Source organism: Corvus moneduloides, chromosome 1 (genome assembly GCF_009650955.1).
Source record: "Corvus moneduloides isolate bCorMon1 chromosome 1, bCorMon1.pri, whole genome shotgun sequence".
In the NCBI taxonomy this organism is placed as follows: domain Eukaryota; kingdom Metazoa; phylum Chordata; class Aves; order Passeriformes; family Corvidae; genus Corvus; species Corvus moneduloides.
The window spans coordinates 66,734,818-66,756,521 of record NC_045476.1 but is presented as its reverse complement, the minus strand read 5'-3'; the positions used below and the strand labels follow the sequence as shown (position 1 = coordinate 66,756,521).

The 21,704-nt window shown below is 39.4% G+C and overlaps 1 long non-coding RNA gene across 18 annotated transcripts in view; it reads right to left on the bottom strand.

The window, feature by feature from the left end:
- LOC116446374 overlaps positions 1 to 21,704 on the bottom strand; it is a 118,571-nt gene that overhangs the window by 57,885 nt on the left and 38,982 nt on the right. For 13 of the 18 annotated variants that reach the window (XR_004241187.1, XR_004241184.1, XR_004241186.1 and 10 more), the window contains exon 2: positions 2,434 to 2,537. The exons of 1 other annotated variant lie outside the window; for it this stretch is intronic. This is a non-coding gene — a long non-coding RNA (uncharacterized LOC116446374). Of the gene's footprint in view, positions 1 to 2,433; positions 2,538 to 15,363; positions 15,460 to 19,624; positions 19,787 to 21,704 lie in introns of those variants that run through there. 4 more of the 18 variants (XR_004241176.1, XR_004241183.1, XR_004241192.1 and 1 more) reach the window with 4 other exon arrangements.

The following is a 21,704-nucleotide window of genomic DNA, read 5'->3' as shown; positions in this document are numbered from 1 at the left end:
ATATTCATATGTAAAAAACAGAAAGACAAGTAGGAAGTATAATTATGGTTATATTGGATTTCTTTCCTGTTTACATTTCTCTAACATTTAAGAATACTTGTCTCTTCTGCTTCTATCTTGCACACAACTGAGAAAAACAAAACACAGAGAAAACAAAAATAAAGCAAAAACAAGTCCCTTACCAGTTTCTGCCTAAATACCAGCACACACACACACCTTGACTGATAATTAATTTGGGTAAAACAAGGGAACTACCCCACACTGCCTCATAACAGGGGAAATTATCCCATGCATGATTTCCTGGCCGATAAACCAGGGTCCAAATGACACAGTATCCAGTGCCATAAACCTAAACTTGCCAAAGGCATTACACAGGTCAGGTCTGAGGCTGCTCAGCGCCTTCCACTCACAAGGGGCACAGACAGTGTTGCCCTGCTCCAAAGTGTTGTAAACCATCAGGCTGTGAACATGACGCCAAGCTGGACAATTATAATCCAACCCAGCAGGGAGCACTCAGGTGAACCAAGTACATGCCACTAACCCTGCCTAAGTCGTGGGGTAGAAAGCAGATCTCTAATATCAGATGAGTCTGCTTCAAAAATATTAACCATATCACACTTGTACCTAATGTACAGTGTCTAGACAGTATTGACTGTGTGTACAGACCATCCTCCCAGGGATAGCTCTCTCTTAGACCTGAAACAGTGCTGCTATAATTAAAGCCTACAGTTTTTGGAAGTCACTTGGTTTTTCACTTAGAGTTTTCCTGAGCGGCCTTGCAAGCGAGGCAGCTACGTGCACCTCCCTAACATAACAGGTGGAAGATGAGGAGGGGGGGGGCCATCTTCAACCAACTGTGAGCAAATTTACCTGTTTTATAAGGCATTGGTGGCTGACAGAAATAATGTTCTATTTATCTACACAGAGCATAATTTCTTTTTCTTTTAAAATGTCCAGTATACCAGTTTATAATTTTGATCCCTAGACATCAACCTTGAAGACAGGAACATATCAGTACTTTTTATTTTCTCCCTGCAGACTAGGTTTGCACTACACAGACAAACAGATGTTTTTAACTCCACAGCTTTACTTTTCTTACTAATTTGGTGTTTTGTTTTCACCAGAAACCACACTTCTATATATGGCACAGCCAAAACATCATTAATTTTGCCTCTAGCGGCCCACCCTGCTCTGAGGGTGTAACAGCCAAGGACCCATTAAGCTGCCTCAATGCCCCAGATTTGTCAGCTTCTCTGTGCTTCCCTCAGAAATCAGCTGGCTGGTCTCTCAGAAAGCAAGTCAAGCCCTGCAACAGTCGGTGCACATCTGGCACAGGAACAGCCTGGCACATGGCATTTGTTTGGCCAGCAGTGCTTTAGGAGGTGAGGGCCACCAACTGTGTCACGCAGCTCTCAGTATTGTTGTTGGGCAGCACAGCAGACACATCATTCAAAGGCTTCCCTATTCTCAAGGGACATTTCTATCAAAAATTAAAAAAAAAAAATTCCCAGGCTGTTCTTTACTTCTAAAAGACCTGAAATGAATTGCAGTCTCTTCCTTTTAGAGCATATTTTTATGTTACCCATTCCTCCTTTCATCCTAAGGATCAAGTAGGAGGGTATTTGCAGCATGGTCTCTCTCTGATCTTTGTGATTCTAGAGCTGCCCAGACAAGACCAGAGCAGAATAACATCTGTCCAGATCAACATTAATATCTTTGGAGAGAAGGCCAAGGAGAGCAGAAAAGAAATGAGACAAAACACATGCCAGAGGATGAGAAGGAGTAAACAAAAGGATCTTGAGAATCTAAACTGACAGTCTTGAATGCTCAGCAATAGTGCTAGCAGTACTCCCCCCACAAGACACAAAGTAGAATAACCTGGAAACCAGTAATATGTGCAGAGCTTTGTTTAAAATTAGGGTAGGTATCCATGATGAAGCCACATGATGAAGACATGATGAAGCCTTTCTGAGATGGCAAAGGAGCAAGCATTTGGCAGACAGCAGTCAGTAGTGTACACTTAAAATATCAGAGATTGGCTATGCAAAGCTAACTTCCAGGAAGACAGAAAAATTAATAAAAATAAAATTAAATTTTTTGCATGGAAGGACAATTTATTTCCCCTCTCTGACCTTCAAATACCCCTTGAAGAAGTAAACAGTGCCATTCCTCTAAACCACTAACCTTTCCCAAATGAAACCACATTGTCTAGCATTAAATTTTTTCAAGCATAGGCCATGGTGAGGGGTGGGGGAAGCTAAGATAAAAGCAAAACAACAAGCTTTAAAACAGTGTAAGAGCTTTTTCTGCAATACTGAAACAGATCATGAGCTCTAGCTCTCCAAAGAGAAGCAAGTGAATTCTGCTCAAGCATCTACGAGCAAGTTAGCTTGGGTTTAAGCTAGAAAAGATCACATATTCTGAAATACTTACTCCTGATTAGGCACAGCCATTTCCACCTCGTGTCATGGCCAGCAGAATGGATCTGACTCTTGCCTTTTCTCCCCTCTGGACTAGACCAAATGTCATCTTCCTAACTACAAGAAGATACAGAGAAAAAAAATTAAATACATACATACATATATATATATATATATATATATATATATATGTGTATGAAACCTCTTAGGCATAAAACTTTGCTAACTTTTCATGAGGTGACTAATTTTCCCATTGCCTGGGTCAGCATATGTGATCCATTGTTTTTGAGTAACATAGATAGATAGATAGAGAGATAACAGATAGATAAAAAGATAGATGGATACGTGTGTATGTGTGTATATATGTGTGTGTACACATATATATAACACTCACAACAGTGAGTTACATATATTTCTCTCCATAAATCTTCAGTGGAATATAATACCACAGAGCTTATGACAAGTTATTTTCCTGATCCTTTGTTAAGCTTACTAGCATGAGCTCCGTCCTAGTTTGTATGCTGCCTTCCAACTCATAACCTGATGGGGAGCTTACAGAAAAGCTAAACACAGCTGGGCAGAAGCTGGGTCAGTTTTGGAAGGCAAACCAGGAATCAACCACCAAGGAACTGCTGCCATGCACCACCTCCTGGGGACCCTAAGACAGGGGTTTGGTAACAGCTTTTGATATATCCAAGGGGATGCTGGAAGCAGGATATGTTGAAGATGTTTGTTCCCAAAGCACGGAGAAAGAAAGAAGAGAGCCATTACGCCCTCCATACATGCCAAGAGTGGGAGAGAAGGTGTCACATAATTTACAAGGTAAGCCCTTCAAGAGCTGATGGAAATGAACTAAGTTGCTTGTTTGAAGGTCATGTGTATAAGTGCCTGGGCAAACCACAAGACAAGCAAGTCCACTTGCTTTCTGAAGCGCAGGCCTAAACAGCCAAAAAAAGTATTGGCTCTAATAGTAAAGAAAGAGAATGGAGAAAACTCACAAACACTGCTCATCTTCTCAGAGACAGGAGCCAGCTTCCCACTTTAGAATAGAGCCCCGTAACTAGAAAAGCACCAAAGGGGGCGGGGAGGAGGAGAAGTCAGATCCTGCCTTTGAATTCCTCATTTCAATTTATGTATCCTATCTGCCAGAGAATTAAAAGAAGAGAGGCAAATGCTGGAGATTTGCATAAGTTACACTGAAGCAGAGATGCATGCTGGTCTTCAAAGTAGCAACCTTCAACGTGGCTTCTTCTTTCTTCCCTGCTCACTTTTTTTTTTTTTTTTTCTTTAATCGTTTTTTCCCTTTAATGATCCTCTCCTCGCCCGCCTCTCTGAAGAGTTGCACGGAAAAATGCTGCCATCCAGCGGCATTCCCAGAAAGAATCCCAGAGACTGGGAGTTGCAAGGGTCCGGAGAGGGAGACACCACACCCCCCACCCCCTTTTAACCATCCCAGAGCAGAGGGGCAGCAAAGGGGGTTCAGGAGATGGAGTTTTAAGGCTTGCTGGCACTCTTTCACTGGCAGACGTGATCATCTCAAATCAAAAACATGATGACTCTAAGGATCCTGCAAAGCACACTGATTACTCATTACTGAATCCAGTTTGCTCACTGGCAAACGGAGTTTCTGTAACTGATGCACTTGAAAAGCCCTGATTTTATTTCCCTGAATGATCTAAACATAACTGTATAAAAATTGAATAAAAATTCAAATATCTAATTTTGTAAATGTAATTCGAAATTTAAAAAATCTCCAATTTTGAATGAAAAATATTTCCTTTTCTGTTATTTAGAATTATTTTCCTAGCGCCCAAAAATTACCAGTTTCTCAGACTGAAAGAAATGCAGTCTGCTAACATGTTATAGAAGACTGATTTTTTTTTTTCCCCTAGGAATATTTAACATTATTCAGTAACTTACTCGAGGACAAATGTCCACAGTCTATGAATTATAGTTTGAAGTCATTCATCTAGGTTTTCATAATCCATTAAGGCTTTGGAGACCTTTCCATCACTTTGTTAAAAGCGTGAAAATATCTGTTCCATGTCATGGAACTGTGTGCTATGTGCATAAACACATAGTTACACAGCCGATGTTGCTGTCTCTGGAATGCGACAGCAGGAAGGGCTGGAGCAAAACCAATCCTTTTAAACAAGCACATACACTTGCAGAGAAGGTCAACAATGTTAAAATTTTTAAAAGAAAAAGAAAGGTGGTTGTTTATTTATCTTAGGGTAAGGGGATTTTCCATACCACCATCACTTAAAAACACGTATGTGCAAGACTAATGCACCAAGTTGTTCATGAAAAATTAACGTGTTTGTTAACCTGTTTTGGCTGTGCCTGTAGCAGTACGTGCCTAGTATAGCACATCCAGGTTGTGTCTGCAGCTTGAGTTTTTGCTGCCTTCTTGCTCGACAAATCTCCTCTACCAGAAGTTCTAAGCTTGGCATGAACTTGGCTCTGCTATTCAAGACAGAGTTTTAAACTTAAACATCTGATTCCAGAGATAGGCACAGCTCTCTCCCTGCCTTCTACCCCCAAAGGATGAATTTGGAACGTTTCCCATGGCATTCCCAGAGGCTAGCACTCCCCAATGTCCAGCACCCAACATCCTGCCCCTGGGTTGTCTCCCATGGAACAGGCGACCCTCTTTTCTCTCCCTGCTTTGGGACACAGCAATCTAGAAGGAATAAAACCAGGGGGTTTCATTTTGGTTGCAATAAATTATTTATACTCATTTTCCCCAGTTTGCAAAGTCTTCCCACATGTTTGACTTTTCAGTCACTTTACAGATTGAGTGCGTAACTGCCCACTGCACAGCCCCAGTCCTCAACCAATGAACAGCCTCACCAAAGGAAGCAAAATGCTGACTGGATCATCCACACAATTCTCCAGTGTGAGTGGATGGAGTCAGACTGGGGGCTGGCTGGGTTTCTGTCAGACTGTCAGCTATGGCATAAAGCACCAAGTCTAGATTTCCAGGCCATGTCCAGATCCCACCTTTCGTGGGAAGAGATAGGATGGAATTGAGCTGCCGGCTGTGGGATGAGCCTGCAGAATGCCATGACAGGACAAAGAAGCTCATCTCCACCTGACCTTGGTGGGGGGAGATGCCACAGGGCAGAGCCCTGCGCAGAGGAGCCTGCCAGAAGCTGCCGGGTGGGCAACGTGTGATCACCCCCATACAGGTACATTAAAAAAGTGTGTTACTGACATGGCAATGTGTGATAGGTCACTTAGTGAAAAACACCAGGCAAGGAAATACTGGGTCTTGAAGCAGTGTATAAAACCAGCTCGTTTCTCTGAATAAAAGTCTCGGATTCCCTGCCGGCCTGAGTCCGTGCCTTAGTCATTACGTCAACCTTTCATACCATACAGAAGGCCAAATGCTCCACTGGACCATAGAAAAGACTTCTACCTTCACATGTACCCATGAAAGAAAGCTAAGATAGGAAACTACTTGCCTCAGTGTAAATATGCATCTTGGTTTCTGCTTCATGTACTTCATTCCCAGTATAAACCGTTTTCAGTAATCCCATTAAATTAAACCGCAGGCCTGCATGTAAATTCAAGAAATTTTTTTATTACTGAAGCTTGAATTTTCCATTCATGCAAAGCCTATATAAATAGTTCCATTTTAAATCAAACAAATCATCAACCAAAAGGCTCAGCCTTAAAAGCAAGGTCAATATACCTACATTCAGGACCTACAGGGACATGCTCACAATATGTGGTAAAGGAACGTGTATTCCACACATGACAGATAATGGAAGGCAATGGGGTTACATCTACTGCTGACCACTCCCTATGCCTATTTGTTCAAATAGTCTCTCCACTATTTTCACCTCAAAAAATGTTTTCCATCCTTGCCAACAGTTGGGTCCCCTCGGCCAGGTATTTTGCAAAATCCTCTATCACTCCTGTTTACTGTGTGTCTACTCTTTGATTAGACATGACTTTACAGTTCCCAGGGTGTTGCTGTGGTATGTTTTAAAAGGATGAAGAATTATCAAAATATGAGAAGACTGTCCTTTGGGCCTATTCAAAGCCATTAAAATCCAGCAAAGTTCAAGAAAAGAGAGATTCATATTTCATGAGAGGCTTTTTGCCCCCTATTTTTTACACGGCCCTTTACCCATGCTAGTTGCGTGAGCCAGTTTCTGCTAATTTTGCAAGAGTCGAGAGACCCAGATTGTTAAAACATTCTGTTTACTGGCCTGCAAAAGGTCATCTCTTTCAATGGTTGTCATTAAGCCCATTACTGCACAATTTAATCATAGATGCTTAGAGAAAACACTCAAAGCAAAATATCACAATCAACATGTCTAAGTGCATTACATAATAGATCAGTAGAATGGAAGCTTCCAATTTCCCGTCAATGTGACTGAGTAAATTATTTTCTTGAGTAGACTAATTACTATGAAATATCTCAACCAAAACCTCTCCTAAACTCCATCTATCAGTCATTTACTACATGCATCCTTGTCAGAAGAAATATCCACTTATCTGCTCCATTTAGAATAATGAGACTAATGAGTTTATAATTGTTATTTACCAAAATCCTTTATAAAAGTAATGAAGGAAAAGTAACTGTTACATCAAGTAAGTAGAAAAATACACTCCCATGGGACAGCCTTTCTGTGGGAATTGCATTGCTAGCAGTGAAAATTTGTGGACAGAGTAAATCAATAGAAGCAGCATTTTACAGTCTAACTGATGGAGTAAGCAAGGTGTGGACTCCCACCTTCCCAGGATGCTTTTGTTGAGCTATGCAGAAACATGCAAAGTAAATCAAATAAATGAGTCTGTCAAAGCAGTTCTGCCACCACTAAGTCATACCCAACACCTAAGCAGGACTCCTGTTACATGTAGCACCAACAGTGCCCTTGCTTGCCTCTTGCTTTCAGTTCATAGCACTTCATCCTTCCAAGCACTGTGCAAACACTGATGATTTTTAAATAAATAAGAAAATAGAACTGGCATAGTAGAATGAAGACCAAGTCTCGGGAATGTTTTGCCCAGGGCTGCAAGCAATAAATCAATGCACTACAAGATAATTACGTAGTCAAACTGAGGATTCAAAAAACACCTCACATCTATGGCAGTACCACAGAGGAAACACAGTGAATCCATCAACAGATGCCCTTATATTTAAGGGTGCTTCAATCTCAGATTCTTATTTCAAAACACGCATTAACTACAACCCCAAAAAATCCACTTCAACTGAAAGAAAAAGATTAAAAAGTCTTGAACCTGAAGTCCTAATGGACTATGGCAAACAGCATTATTGAGTTGGGAACGCATTCTTTCTCAAGATATCAGATATCAGAGTGGAGATGGTAGAGCATGTAACAAATAGAAATAAATCTGGAACTGGAGCTAAAGTGAGACTGGTAGAATACACCAATGATTTTTTATCATATACTGATCCAGTTTGTAGACTCTTTCCAAAGCATCCAGCATTCCTTTCTATTGAAAACAGATCATTTTGTCTCAGCCATACTAATGTTTTCCTGTTCTGAATCCCTTTTCCCTCACATTTATAAGCTCTTTGCAGATGACTAAAAAAGAAGAGATTTGAGATCCCACACTATAGGAATAAAAATATTTTAGAAGAGGCAAAACATGTAAGAACTATGATATTTCATTTTCCTTGTCCTTGTCTTTTGTACAGAGTTAGACAATTTCACTGCATGTTGATAAGGTTATACTACAGGATGAGAATATCTAAGGAATTATTCAAAAGAGATAGTACTCAATAAAAATTCCTGTATTTGAAAAGCTGCAACTAATACATCCCATGTGAGACATCAGCTCCACAGACTTGATAATTTTTGGCTCACCCTGAGTCAATGCCTGACTAGTCTGAACACTAAACGATGCAGCTTACACTAACAGCAAATTGTTCAGCAGGATTGGTCAGAGGAAGGAAACCCCTTCCAATGAAAAAGGTAGCACTTGCAGCAGGTTTTTGATCCCAGCCTCATGATGAAAGAATTCCAAGAAAAGATGTTGATTTGTTTCTGGTTTTTTGGTAAGATGCCATCTTTAACAGGTAAGAAAAGACTTCTTGTCTTGGGTGTCTACCAACATTGAAGCAGCCATAGCACTTGTAAAAATATTTTATTAGGATGAATATTTTCCTGTCAAAAAATTGATCTGGTTGAAAACTGCATGTCCTTTTATAACAACATGCCTACCCACAAATTCAGGAATGGAACAACATGTCCATTTCTTTCATTTAAGCCACCATGGAGATGTTTTGGTTTAGATATGTATTCTAATATCAATTTGTATTCTTTCAAAACTTAGATATTCCCATTATGGAGAAAAACCTGCTTTATAGAATTCTGCAAATAGGGATTAAGTTTAAATCATAAGCAGAGATTTGATATGGTTAAAAAAAAAACAACTAAAAAAAGATGAAAAAATTATAGCCTATACCTATAAATTCTAGTGCACATCTGCTCTATGACTGCTGTGCAGGAACGCTGGGAGTCTGTCTACAAACAATTCACGTAGACAAACATTCTAAAGATACCTTAATCTCTTTGCAATTTATTTCAAATGCCTTTGATACAAGGACTTTGGTTAGCAGAATAGGTAAGTGCACAATTTGGAAACAAGTGTTATTATCAGAACATTACTGAAAATGTCTCAACAACTGACTACAAGAACAGTAAGAAAAGACACAGAAACAGGATTTACAGCTTCCAGCCCAGTCCTGCCTTTACCTCCTACCCATACATAAAGTCCTTGACTACTCTGGCTGAAGACGCTGTACCCCATTTGAGGAGCTTATAGCTTTGAAAATTGAAGCAAAACCTAAGCCTTTTCTGAGAGTCTCTCCTCCTGTCCTTGCAAATTGACCTGAGGTTAGCAAAAGACAAAAATATAAAGGTCCCTTTTTTGCTGCAAGAACAGCCAATCACATGAGAAAAGTAGCAACATGGGATTGTATATTCTCCAGGATTTCTCCATCTAAAACCTGGGTGACTAACTTTCCAAACACTTTGCCAAGCTCCATTGCAATGATGAATTCTGTCATGCTTAGAGTCAGTAGAAATAATTAATGTTTAGTATCTATTATTTTTAAATGGGACAAATAGAAACCATGTTTAAACCAAAATAAGAGCATACATTAAAGTGTGCTTGTTTGAATGGCAGGGCTTTAGTTAAAATGATGCAGAGCTTTGCTAAGCTCTGAGAATATAAGGGAGATACAGAAGATCTTAAAAGTGGACAGATGTATTTAGCAATTTTAAAATAATATTACAATAAATTAAACAAGGACGTCCCTTCACAAAAACATTGAAACATATACCTTAGAGTCTAGATATTCATTGTAGATATGAGAATTCCTCTTTTATCTCTAGGCAGTCATGTCTATCTCTGCAACAATGAGCACAATAACCCTGCTTATGAAGTGGATTCATATTCTTCATGCTTTTTATTAAGCCACCCATATATCTGAATACTTAAGCAAGCATGTCTATAAACAAACAGTGACTATTATATCTTCTCTTCTTATTATATCTTCTTTTCCCTGAGACATTTCTACACCTGTACAATGTTGCTCCTTAAGTTACTCACCACCTGAAGCCTAAAACAATTCAGTGCTTCTGTGAAGCTGATGAAAAATAGGTTATAATTCTCTTTAAGAACAGAGGATGAAAAAATAATCCCAAACTTGTCAGCTGTGGATTGATCCAAATATCAGAAATTTAAGGACACTGAAAAAAAGAAACTGTTATTCAGACACCCATAGACTGTTTTGTTAGGAAAAAAAATAGTTTACTATTGGCATAGGATAACCAACACCTAGGGATTTGAATTTGTCAGAGGCGCTGATCATTTGCTTTGGACAGCAACAAGAGTCCCAATGATTGGAGTCTGTTGCAAGTGACATTTCCACCTGGGTCAGGCAAGACTCCCCAAACCGTGGTTCTGCAGATTCCTTCTATACAGCCGCTCCACGGCCCCTAGATGATCCCTCCAGTACATGAATGATCCATTGCTATTGTCTCAAACTTCATGGAAAATACTCCCTACCCATTTTACCTACCTAAAAAATACTGTACTTCATGACCACTTCTGCATCTGTAGAAACAGCTTCTACTGATTCACAAGCATCTTATCAATGCACAGTTTGTTCTGTTTTGCAGCAGGAACCACCTGGGTATCACTGGGACACCCAGATTCTTCACTCAGCATGTTAATAATTGTATTTAAGCAAAGAAACTGTTCTAAACACTAGGGAAAATCTTCAGGGGAGTCTGAAATGTCCACATGGAAAGCTCCAAATACTTGGTCAAGTATACGCCAAGTATACGCCAAATACTTAGCTGTGGAGACATCTAGTAGTTCAGTCAATGACTGAGTTTCAAATCAGTTCAGTGTCCCACAGCAGTGCATCATCTCCTCTGCACAGATGACTAACCAAGGAGCTCCGGGACCACCCAGGCTGTTAAAAGACTGAAGTGCAGGCATGCACACAGGTTGCAACCCTTTTACCTGGCTACAATTAGAACAAACTTGACTTTTCTTATTTATAACTTGAATCCCACAGCCCTTGCAACAGAACAATCACTGACAATACCAGACAGCTACAGTTAAACCCATTACATGGATGTCCTGGGAAATCCATGTTTTCCAGAGAATTCATCCCATCCACTAGAGACCACCACAGTCAGCAGCTCATTTGCAACACCATTTTACAGAGGAGAAAGCAGGAACCTGTGTTGCAAAGCAGAAAATTTGTTCTCACAGCTTAATGGTGAAATTACCACATGAGATCCCTTAGAGCTCAACTCTCCTAAATATAAAGTTGTACTCAACAGAGCATGGGGCACTGAAGAAAAGCCAGTATCCTGCCCTAGTAAGTAAATGGCAATATGCTCATGTCGCAAAATTCTGCTTAAAATAAAGACAATATTTCCCAAAAGAGCCATAGATATGAATATCATCTCAGCCAGCAGTGGATTTTTTGAGCTGAGAAAAATAAGCCTTACATTTATGAATGGTTGCTATTTAAAGGAAAGGCAACATATGGCAAATTTTATTTCAGGATTAGAGTGTTAAGACGGGTTACAGTAGCACCTACAGTGCCTGACTGCTAACATGACTAAGGACAGCCATATGACAAAGCAAGAGAACTGTGTCAGTCCTCATTGCTTTTTCCAGTACTTCATATAAATGTACTGGAAAGGTCAAAAAGAGACTATCTTTGGATTTCGCTTATCCTGCTATTCCAGTTTCAGCTCATGAACTAGATTGAAGGAGACTTGTGATACAGTAGATATTTAAAACATGGGATAAACACGGTAAGGCACTCAGCCACTTGGATAATGTAAAAGGAGTTCTGCCAGAGTCGATACCTCCCTATATCAGCTCCTGAGAGGCAAGTACATGCGTCTCATCTGCACCTGCATAAAATGAAATGATTGCTACTTCACCGACAATTAACTGTACAAATACTGGAGTGATCCCAAAACCCTGAGAATCCACTAAGCCTTTGGAAATCAGGTGGGTTTTTATCCACTGCTGCCAAGATACCATTCTTCTAGTGCAAAAGAAGTTTAAATTCTTAATGTCTGTTCCAGGCAATACTTTCCAACCCCAGAGGGTCAAGCAAAAGATAAGAGACTGCACCAAAAGCAATACAGAGCCTAAGATTTGTAAGCATCAGATTGGAAAAAAAATGAAGATAATCTGTTTTGCCAAAAATTAAGAGAAAAATTATACGAATTATACAAATTATAATCATTTTTCTTCAGATTTAACTACTGCATGAAATAGAAAAATAAACATCCCCAAGCTGTTAGCATAAAAATTGAGTTGTTCTGTCTAGAGACCGAAGCATCTGGTTACCGTACCAGAGGGAACCTGACAAACCTTCCCTTTGACTGGCAGCAGCAGATTCATAACCTGTGCGAGGCACTGGATCTAGATTATTTCAGCTTCCTTTCATTCTCTACAAGCAAGAATACAAAACAAGCAGATTTTCTAGACAGTGATTTATTTGCCAAAGATCTGAACTTTATTTAATGCTTTCAGTACCAACTCAGCAATCTACAGCCCACCATTTATCTGGCTCTGTTTTCCTGAAGTCATATGATTCCTAGTCTGCCATCTTTGATCCTCACCTTGGATTTGTCCTGCATTAGCAGAGCTGCTAGCATTCCCAGCAAAGAAAATTATTTAATCCGACTGTGCATAGCAACTGAAGTTCCTGCTTGAAGCACAGATTTTGGTACTTAAAAAAGGTAGTAAACAAAAGAGACATTTGGAGAGCAATGGAATTAAACTGTCTTCTGGCTCCCCTGCCAGGGCCTTGCAAGACCTGCTCCCAACTTTGCTGTGCTGTGGGATTTGGGTCTTTTTGTACTGAAAGGATTCTGAGGGACTGATTGTTTAAAACACTACAATTGGCCATGATTCACTCAGTCTAGTTGGCACCACGTCTGGGCAGAAATATATTTCAGGCTGAAAAATGGTTCCGCTTCCCTTAGGCTGACAGTTGACGCTTTTTCTACTCCAGTAATTTTTTCCAGCAGTCACTTTTGCAGCAACAATTCCCAAGATTTTCCTTCTAACATAACCTACACTGTGGTGAAGAGTGGGCCATGATCTTTTTTAGGCATATAATGAAACAGTAAAAGACTTTTCTGCAGTTTGTTTTTGTGAGTCCATTTGCTTTTGATTACAAAGCTGTGGAAGTCATCACTTTAATCCAAATAATTTTCCAGATACTTACGCCTAAATGATGCTCTCTATAATAAATTGCCATATTTTATGTAAACAGTACAAGCTTTATGTGCTGCTCTAAAAGTTCATCTGTTTAATCTGTCCCTGTCAAGGGCCCAGGCATTTTGAATCAAGGCACGAGCTATATTCTCTTGCTGTTTTCAACATTGTGGACAAAAGCCACTTGCGTTTTCCTGAATAAGTATTGCCTTATTTCCAACACTGTAGGAAACCCTTGTATTTTTTAACAGAGACAGAGGCTAAAATTACTAACTAAGCATTCGCTTATGTTTTGGTCCCCATAACAAGACTGACTGCAAAAGCAGCATGCCCTTCTCGCTGCACCAGTGCTTACACCAGCAGGACTGTCATAAATTGTAATGGATGGCTTGTGTGTGTTGTACAGCTCTCTTTTTGATAGTTCCAGGCATATTTATCTCAGCTTGCAATTTACTCATGTCAGGCTGTATCTCAGCAGTACATAGTCTGTCTCTTCAAAATGCTGTTTTGCTTCCAGAGAACTGGCAATTTTCCACCTTCAGTTTTTATCCAAGCTCCACTGACTTACCTGAAGCCTCTGCACAGACTTATTATTCTGTCCTTTTTTTGCACCACTCCTGCCTGTACCCCCTCTCCCACTCCTTCTTCTGCCACCATGGGCAATGCACACACTGACAGGCATTCCCAGGTGTCCTACTCCATGCGCCAGGGATCTGCACAATACTGAATGCGCAGACCATCTGATACATGGGGATAATCTTTTCACAGAAGCCTTGACAAAGGCACCTTATATACAACTCATTATCAAACTTATCTGCCAGGAAGGTGTGAGTCACTTGCCTTTCAAAACTAATAGGCAAGTGGCATTTTTTATATTATTTTGTCTTCTTGAGAGACCAGAGAATGTCCTTTCTCTTTCTACCTTTTTTTCTAATGGATGAGTTTAAGCACAAAATCTGCCTCTTTTTCACCATCTGGCAAACAAGTCAGATAGCCCAATTAGCTGGATACAGAGAAAGGCCAGAAATGAAGACTAATCCAAATTTCATCTAAATTTTGTTGGAAAGGAAAAATAATATTACAGAGACCCTGTTTTTTTACTTAACTTTGTGAGGAAAATGTCACTAATTATGTTTTATCGGGCAGTAGTGTATCCCAAACAAAACAGCAATTCAGATGGAGAAGTTTGATCTTGAATCTCTGGTTGATTATTCAGGTTTTGTGGTTTGAATTAATTTCATGTGTCTTCTGTATAAGACTTTCTACACAGCCCTTTCTGCCTTCAGCCAAATTGTTATGGAAGGTAAAAGCCACAGCTGTCAAGTAAGTATGATTTAACCACTTCAAGCTAGCAAAGAAGATAGCAGAGAAAGACTCAGTGAAATGGAAAAGCTTTCAAGCATGACCCAAGCCACCACCTGCTCTGAGGGAGCATCCAGCACACAGAAAATATTTGTTTGACCTAATCCTTAATTTTTTTAGGCATCCACCAAACACTCCCCATGTAGCCTAAGTGTTTCATCAGGCTAACAGGTAGAAAGTTTTCTTTCCTGCTATCAGAACTAAATGGAAGCTTATTATTTTCCACTGTATAAACATAAATCAAGTTAATTTCTCCCTCTCATAAGCAGTAAGAAAGACTGAGCATTTTATCTTGTTATATAGTCCATAACAGAAATAGCTAAGGAGCTATTAGGTAACAAACTCCATTCTCTTAATTTTTCCTATCAGGCCACAGTTTCTTAACACCTTACTATTCTTGTTAGCTTTTTCTCAGTTCCCACCTTAGAAAAAAAAATGAAATTATTTCACAAAGATTTATATTCACATCAGGTTATCGTGCTGTGATTAGTCCTTGTAATAAAGCACTGGAAGATGCTTACAGTACCAGGAGCCTGGGTTCAGGCTTCAGAAGTCTCTCTTTAAAGGGCATCTTGCCCAAGGCATCCATATTAAGTGATGTTTCCCTACTCAGTTGCCTCCACCACAAGTGCTGTTTCTCAGTGAGAAGCATGTTAATTTATGGATTCCCAACAGAAGCATATTTCCCATCACCAGCCATAACTGCCACTCCTGGTCCACAACAGTTCTGCCATTTGTCCTTCCTTTAGCTTCCTCACTTGTGCATGCAACTGTCCCAGAACAAATGTCCTTTTAAGCTCACCCCTTTCCCTCCCCCATCCCCACAGCTCACCTCAGCTGCTAATGGTCAGCAGAACACAGAGCAATGCTCATGAAGGATCCTTTCCATTAAGTGAGAATAGCAGGAGAGCTGGAGGGAAAAGGAGACAGCAGGTAGCTTCCAGGATACTAAGGGAGTGCACGCCATCATCTTCTCTTTATCACAACCCGGAATTACACCACTCTGTGCTGTAAGATTTGCTACTTTGCCCAGCTTGCAGTGGCTCCAGCGAGGTTAAGGCATAGGAAAGAGAGCAAATCCAGAAAGGGAGGGTTGCTTTAAAAGCACACATTTTGCAAATTTTTAATTCATCTGTCCTACACAGGAGTCACTAAGATGCAACCAGCCTTCGAGCCCATTTCTTCCCTTTGCTCCCACTGATTTCAACTTGTTAAATAATTCTTCATGAGGAAAAAGGCGGGAGAGGTCAGTGACTGATCAGAAACAAACCTGAGCCAAAAAAGCACATGCCAGACAGCAAACTCTCTTGCGCTGTCTGTCAGATGGACAGTGTGTATCAAGCTGCATTCATTTCCTGTGATCACAATCTTTCTTGCTCCCACATTAAAAACTAAGACACTGACATGCTAGGACACCAAAGAGGCACCAGCAAAATTATTTTCATTTTGCATCCAGAGAATCTCTACACAAAATGGAAATAATATGTCTATATTTCAAGGCAGTCAAAATGCCATCATGGCAGTCTATCTGTCTATCTATCCAGGCCCATCAATCCTTCTTGTTATTGTTGACCCAAGCAGGTAGCTGACAGGTCACAATCAGCCAGGCAGAGAAAGTTATTATTTTCTGAGGCAGAGAAGACCTGCAGAACATGTTTCTTTTTTGTTCTACAGAGCATCAGATCTTAATACTGCAAGTGTGAAATAGAGTTACTAATGTCCTCTCCTTCCCCCTCCTTCCCCTTTTCCCCACACTTTAGGGAGAAGCCCTGCAGATTTAACAAGGAGGTAACTAATCACCTTGCACAGAAATGAAAGGTTTCTGAGGAAGTTATCCCTATCACAACATAAATATGAATAGCTCCACTGAAGACAATGAAATTCCACTGGGATAAAAGCTTTAACCAAGGGTTAAGGATTTTACACAGAATTTGTTCCTTTTAAAAAAATCTTTGGAGTCCTTCCACAGAAGAGATAAAATCCTCTGCCCAGTTAAAAGAGTGGTTACAAAATAACCTTTCATAAAGGTTTCCCATTGAATTTTGAGAACTTTTCCATTAGTACAGAATGATAATATTGTCTCTGGAAAGTGCCTTGTTCCTGCAGTGGTACAGCATCTATACAATGCCTCTTCATCTGAGCTATTAGAGCACACAAAAGTAGTTGGAGTGTGAATCCATTTCATAGAGGCTATGTACCACTTAGAAGAATGAGGACAATAAATTCTGGAACTGCCAGCATTTCTTCCCAATGCAACAAGATACTCATTTAACTTCACAATTTCAACTTAAAACATGACCAAGAAAGACAAATGCTCATCATGCTAAAACAGAGTTGTCTTTGGAATTGAGGCTTTCGCTGCAGAAGCCAGGTAGGGGAATTTCTCAACTTTCAGGGCACAATTGTTTTTAAGCCTTTGTTTAAAACCCTGGGAGAAAGAGGATTCATTATGACAACAGAGTTTGAAAGAAAAATCATTTTAGCAGCAGTGTGTTTGACCTCAAGTATGATTTTTGCGTTGCACAGTACAAAAGAAATACACTATTTCTAGCAATGAAGTAGCTCCAACTAGTAAAACAAAAGACATTTTAGACTGAGAAGTATCTGAGGAACTGACTGTCTTTCATAACAAATGAAATGAAAATTCCACTCCATTTACTGTGCTCCCACGGGAGTAATGCACACATCTAAGTTTCAACCAAATGGAAAATGCAATAGCAGCACTTAACTTCATTTTCTTGTATCTGTTCTCAATTTTATGAGGGATATACTTTAAACATCTGTAATAATTATATTGAAATTGTTTTTAAATTAAATGTCACAGAATACAGTTGAGAAAAAACAGCCTTCGGTACATGAATTACACATTGTTTTAAAACAATACATAACAATGATTAACTATCTGCAGGTACATTTAAAGAAAGGACAGTGGAGGAAACTCAGTGGGATAATCCTTTTTCCTCCTTTTGTAAAACAGTTGCACAAGATTGTCCCTAGATTCCCAGTAAAAGATCCCCTCCCCCCAACCCTAGCATCTGAAATCACAAATCCTTTGAAGAAATTCTGTACTACTGGTAACATTGACATTTCAGAAGACTTTCATGATTTTCTACTTGACACTCTGAATACAGTAAAGTATAGTTTACCTCTTTGAAATGATGTTATTAAATGGTTTATTTTTTACAGGAATAAATTGAAGTACATTTTTAAATATATATATATAAAGTGTGACTGTGTGTGTATGTATAAATGTGCATATGCAGGCTTACTTGTGCAATACGAGCACCCTTTTGGGGCTGGACCACTACAAACTCACCAATTCCTCCTCCTCCTTCTCGTCCTTTACTGAGCAGACATTCTGGGAGATGACTTTTTCCTCCTCCTCTGTCTTGAACAGCCAGAGTGATGTGGAGAGATATAGTGCAAGCTACAGCTGAGATTTCAGTTTACCCAAATGGATGTGTCAAGCGAAATTAAGATCACTTAGACTTATCAAAGTTTCCACCAAATTCCACTTTTTTTTTTTTTTACATAACTTATGCTAACCTGTGGTTAAATCTGACTATTTCTGCTTCTAACGCAGACTCTGCGAAAGAGTCATACAGCTGTTCATATTTAAGCAGGCTCTTGTAACAGAGTACAGCGCTCCAAAGATGTAATTAATGGCCATGTGGAACAGGATGACTCACCATCTCTTAATAAGCCACAAGTGCTACAGGCATGAGAAAAACAGGCAAATCACACAGAGTGGTTATCAACGTGTCCTTCTCACAACCCCAAGTAGGAGTGCATTTGGTGTCTTACAAACCACTGAAAATATGTTTCCAAAGGTTATAGATACTTTGGTGAACTTTACTGGCATTATTTTGTGCGTCCTTCTAGCGGTAAAGTATATTTGCTACAAATACATCCATGGCACTCACAGCTCAGGAACAGTTAACCTGTCACTCTAGCTGAGAATCAGGACATCCATAAGCAAAGGGGGTTTAAGCCAAGAAAATTAATGGTTTGTTTGGGGGTTTTCTTTAAGCAGAACTAAAACCAAAGCAGTATAAATAAGCTGATTTGTTACATATACACAAATATGATCATTGTCATTCTATTCACTGGTAAAAGACTGCTGTCCCAAATCATTTCAGGAGCAAACCCCAAAATCCCTGGTTGCCAAACACTGAGTGGACCTGCAAACCTAACACTAGCAACCACTGTCCTAGTGAGTGGATTTCCCTCTGGCATTCTTAAAACCCTTGACTTCTTTCAGTAGTCATCTTTTTCTATCTTTCTCACTTTGATCCTTTCAATATATTCTAACATGGCACTGTTGAACAGCCTTCATACAGATAAAATAAATTCTAACAAGAGTACTTTTTTTCTTGTTTGTTGTCTTTTTTTTCTTGCACAGCCAGCACAGAATAAATTAATCCTCCATGCACACTTGCTATGAAGCACCACTATATCACTTTCATTTTGACTTCACCTTTTTCCTTCACAGAAGCAAATGAGCAGAGAATACATTTATACACTTGAACAGAGAAAACTAAACAGTTCAAACATTCTGTTCAATCATCCATATGAAAAAAAGAAAAGCAGTCAAAAACTAACAGTTTCTTCACATCAAGCACCTCACGTTTTTGTTTTTAAAAGTGCTCAAGAGAAAAATCAGAATCAAAAAATTTGTGTCAGATCAAAAGAAGTGGTGATGGACATGAAACAAATTGCAATGCACTTGAAATGTTCAATTCTGAAATTTTTTTTTTTTTCAGAACTGCCAACAAACTGAAAAACAATCTGTTCCTTACAATCTATTGTGCTCTTAAATTTTGCTTCACTAGCACATCAAATTGCAAGTGTCTTGATCAATCAAAAGTGACTTCTCAAGGAGTTTTGTTCCCTGATGATAAGCTTACTTTTACTGAGAAGTGGCTAAAGTCCTTTTTATAGCTTTTACATTTGATAAAAATATAAAACTTTTGTTTCACTTTGACTCTAGTTTAGTTCATTTAAAATAGGGCTAACTCCAGCTTATTATTTTTACATAAACTGACATCAGGAAGAATAACAGATTTAATCAGGACAAAATACTGAATACTTACTACAAAACCAAATGAGTCTTCCTACAGTGGGATGATTCTCTTTTTTATTCATCCCACATCACCACCATGTTTGAATGAATCATCTTTTCTTGATATCTCCTAGTCACAGGTCTGTAGCTGAGAAGCCTAGAAGTCCTTTCTCTTTCCACTCTCAATAAAAATCTGAAATAAAAAAAATCTTCCTAGAAACTGTTTAAAAATATTAAGCCTACAACAAAAGACATTTTTTCCAAGAACTTGTCATACATCCCCATTCCTTGGACTGACATGGCTCACATACTTTTTAGGTTTTATGAAAACTTTGGATCCTTGAGGATAAATGCCATCCTCAGCATAAGTGGGTGAGCTCAGTACTGTTGGAGAGTTTTGTAGACCAATGAAAACTCCTGAATCCAAATGTCCTTTTCCAATGAAGTGATTTCTTTGCATATGCTTATAACTCTATTGCTCTGTACTCCCTCTGCACGCAGGAGGAGTTCCCTCAAGGTGACCTTCACCACAGGCAGCGCCCATGGGAAGAGATCTCCAGGCACCAGCAGCACCACGCTACTTGCACGATTCCAAACATCAGGAGGGAAGATGAGGGTCAACATTTCCCTTTATCCACTAGAGAGTACAAGTGCACACGTGCTCACTGGCTGAAGAGCAGACCTCCTAAGCCAAACTTAGGACCCCTTTCCCTGAATCCTCGCTGACCAGATACCAACTTTCATTCACAGGTCACGTGCTCCCTGCACTCCACTAAAGCCAAGCTGGTCAAGGTAGCTTGGAGCAAGGGAAAGGAGGAACAGGTCTTGCCGGGCATTGTCCCCACATCTGGGCATCTATCATGTTCGCAAAGCATGGAAGCAATGCTGAAGCAGATCCCAGTAGTCAGGTATAGATTCAGATTCACAGGGACTCTCAAAATTGCTTTTCTTTTTTTTTTTTTTTTTTTTTTTTTAATTTCCTCTGGGTATAACAGGTTACAGTTAAGCCAATAGGTATTTTACCTCCACTGATATTCTCAGTGGAAGGTTCCTTTATATCAAGAGATCACTTTGTATTCTCAAAAATTAACAATCTGTCTAATCATACTCTAGGGCTTTACAAATCCTTCATGCATACGATTTATCATTAACCATTAATGTCACTACCATCGGCATGCTGAAGCTCTGAAGAATTATACCAGGAATAGATACAATAAGAAACAATATAACTGCAACAGGAGGAAATCCCCAGACTCACCAGCTTGGAGCAGCTCTGGAGGCAGGGCTTCAGGTTCCTCGTTTTGCCATCACAGAGCTACACAGAGGACTATTACCGTGGTTAAACCAATGACAAAAAAACCCATGAAATTTCAATCCCACCAGGGAAACAGAGGCCTTATTTTTCTAAGGGCTCATTTTACACTCTCATAAGAGTCTGAAAACTTCAATCACTAAAACATGAACAAGTCTAAAATAAACTAAATACGGTGTTACATATTACCTCTTTTCAGACTGCCTTGTGTTTAAGTCAGATGGCTCCGAAATGTTTCCTCTTTTTATTGGATGAAGACTACAAAAGTCCCCCTGATGTATCAAGGGATATTTTAGTCTCAAATTAGTGGAGTATTGGAAGTAAAGAAAAGGCTATGTTGTGCAATGGTATGTTTAGAACAGAGCTATTGAAAAAATTAGTGTTCTTACAGAGTTATTACTTTTCAACGTCAAAAAGAACTTGAACAAATGTTTTTGACAGAGTACTGTCCACAGAGACAAAAGGCTGAATCCTTCATCTGATTATCACTGGGATTTTGATATGCAAATCTAGTTTAATCCCAGAACTACTGAATTATTTGAAGGTTTGATTTAATACAGTATATTTAATAATATACGTATAATAAAATACTGTATATTTAATAATATAATATACATTATATTCTTGAAGCCTACAGGGCTATGTCAAGTCCAGACTTGCTTTGCACAAGGGAAAAGTTATGCTTGTACAGCACAAAGGATGTGTAAGTTCCTGTCATTTTCCATCTCTCTGCCCCAGACCCACAGATATCCTTTGTTCCTTCTCTATGGACTTAAACCAGCTACTAATTTCCTGTGGA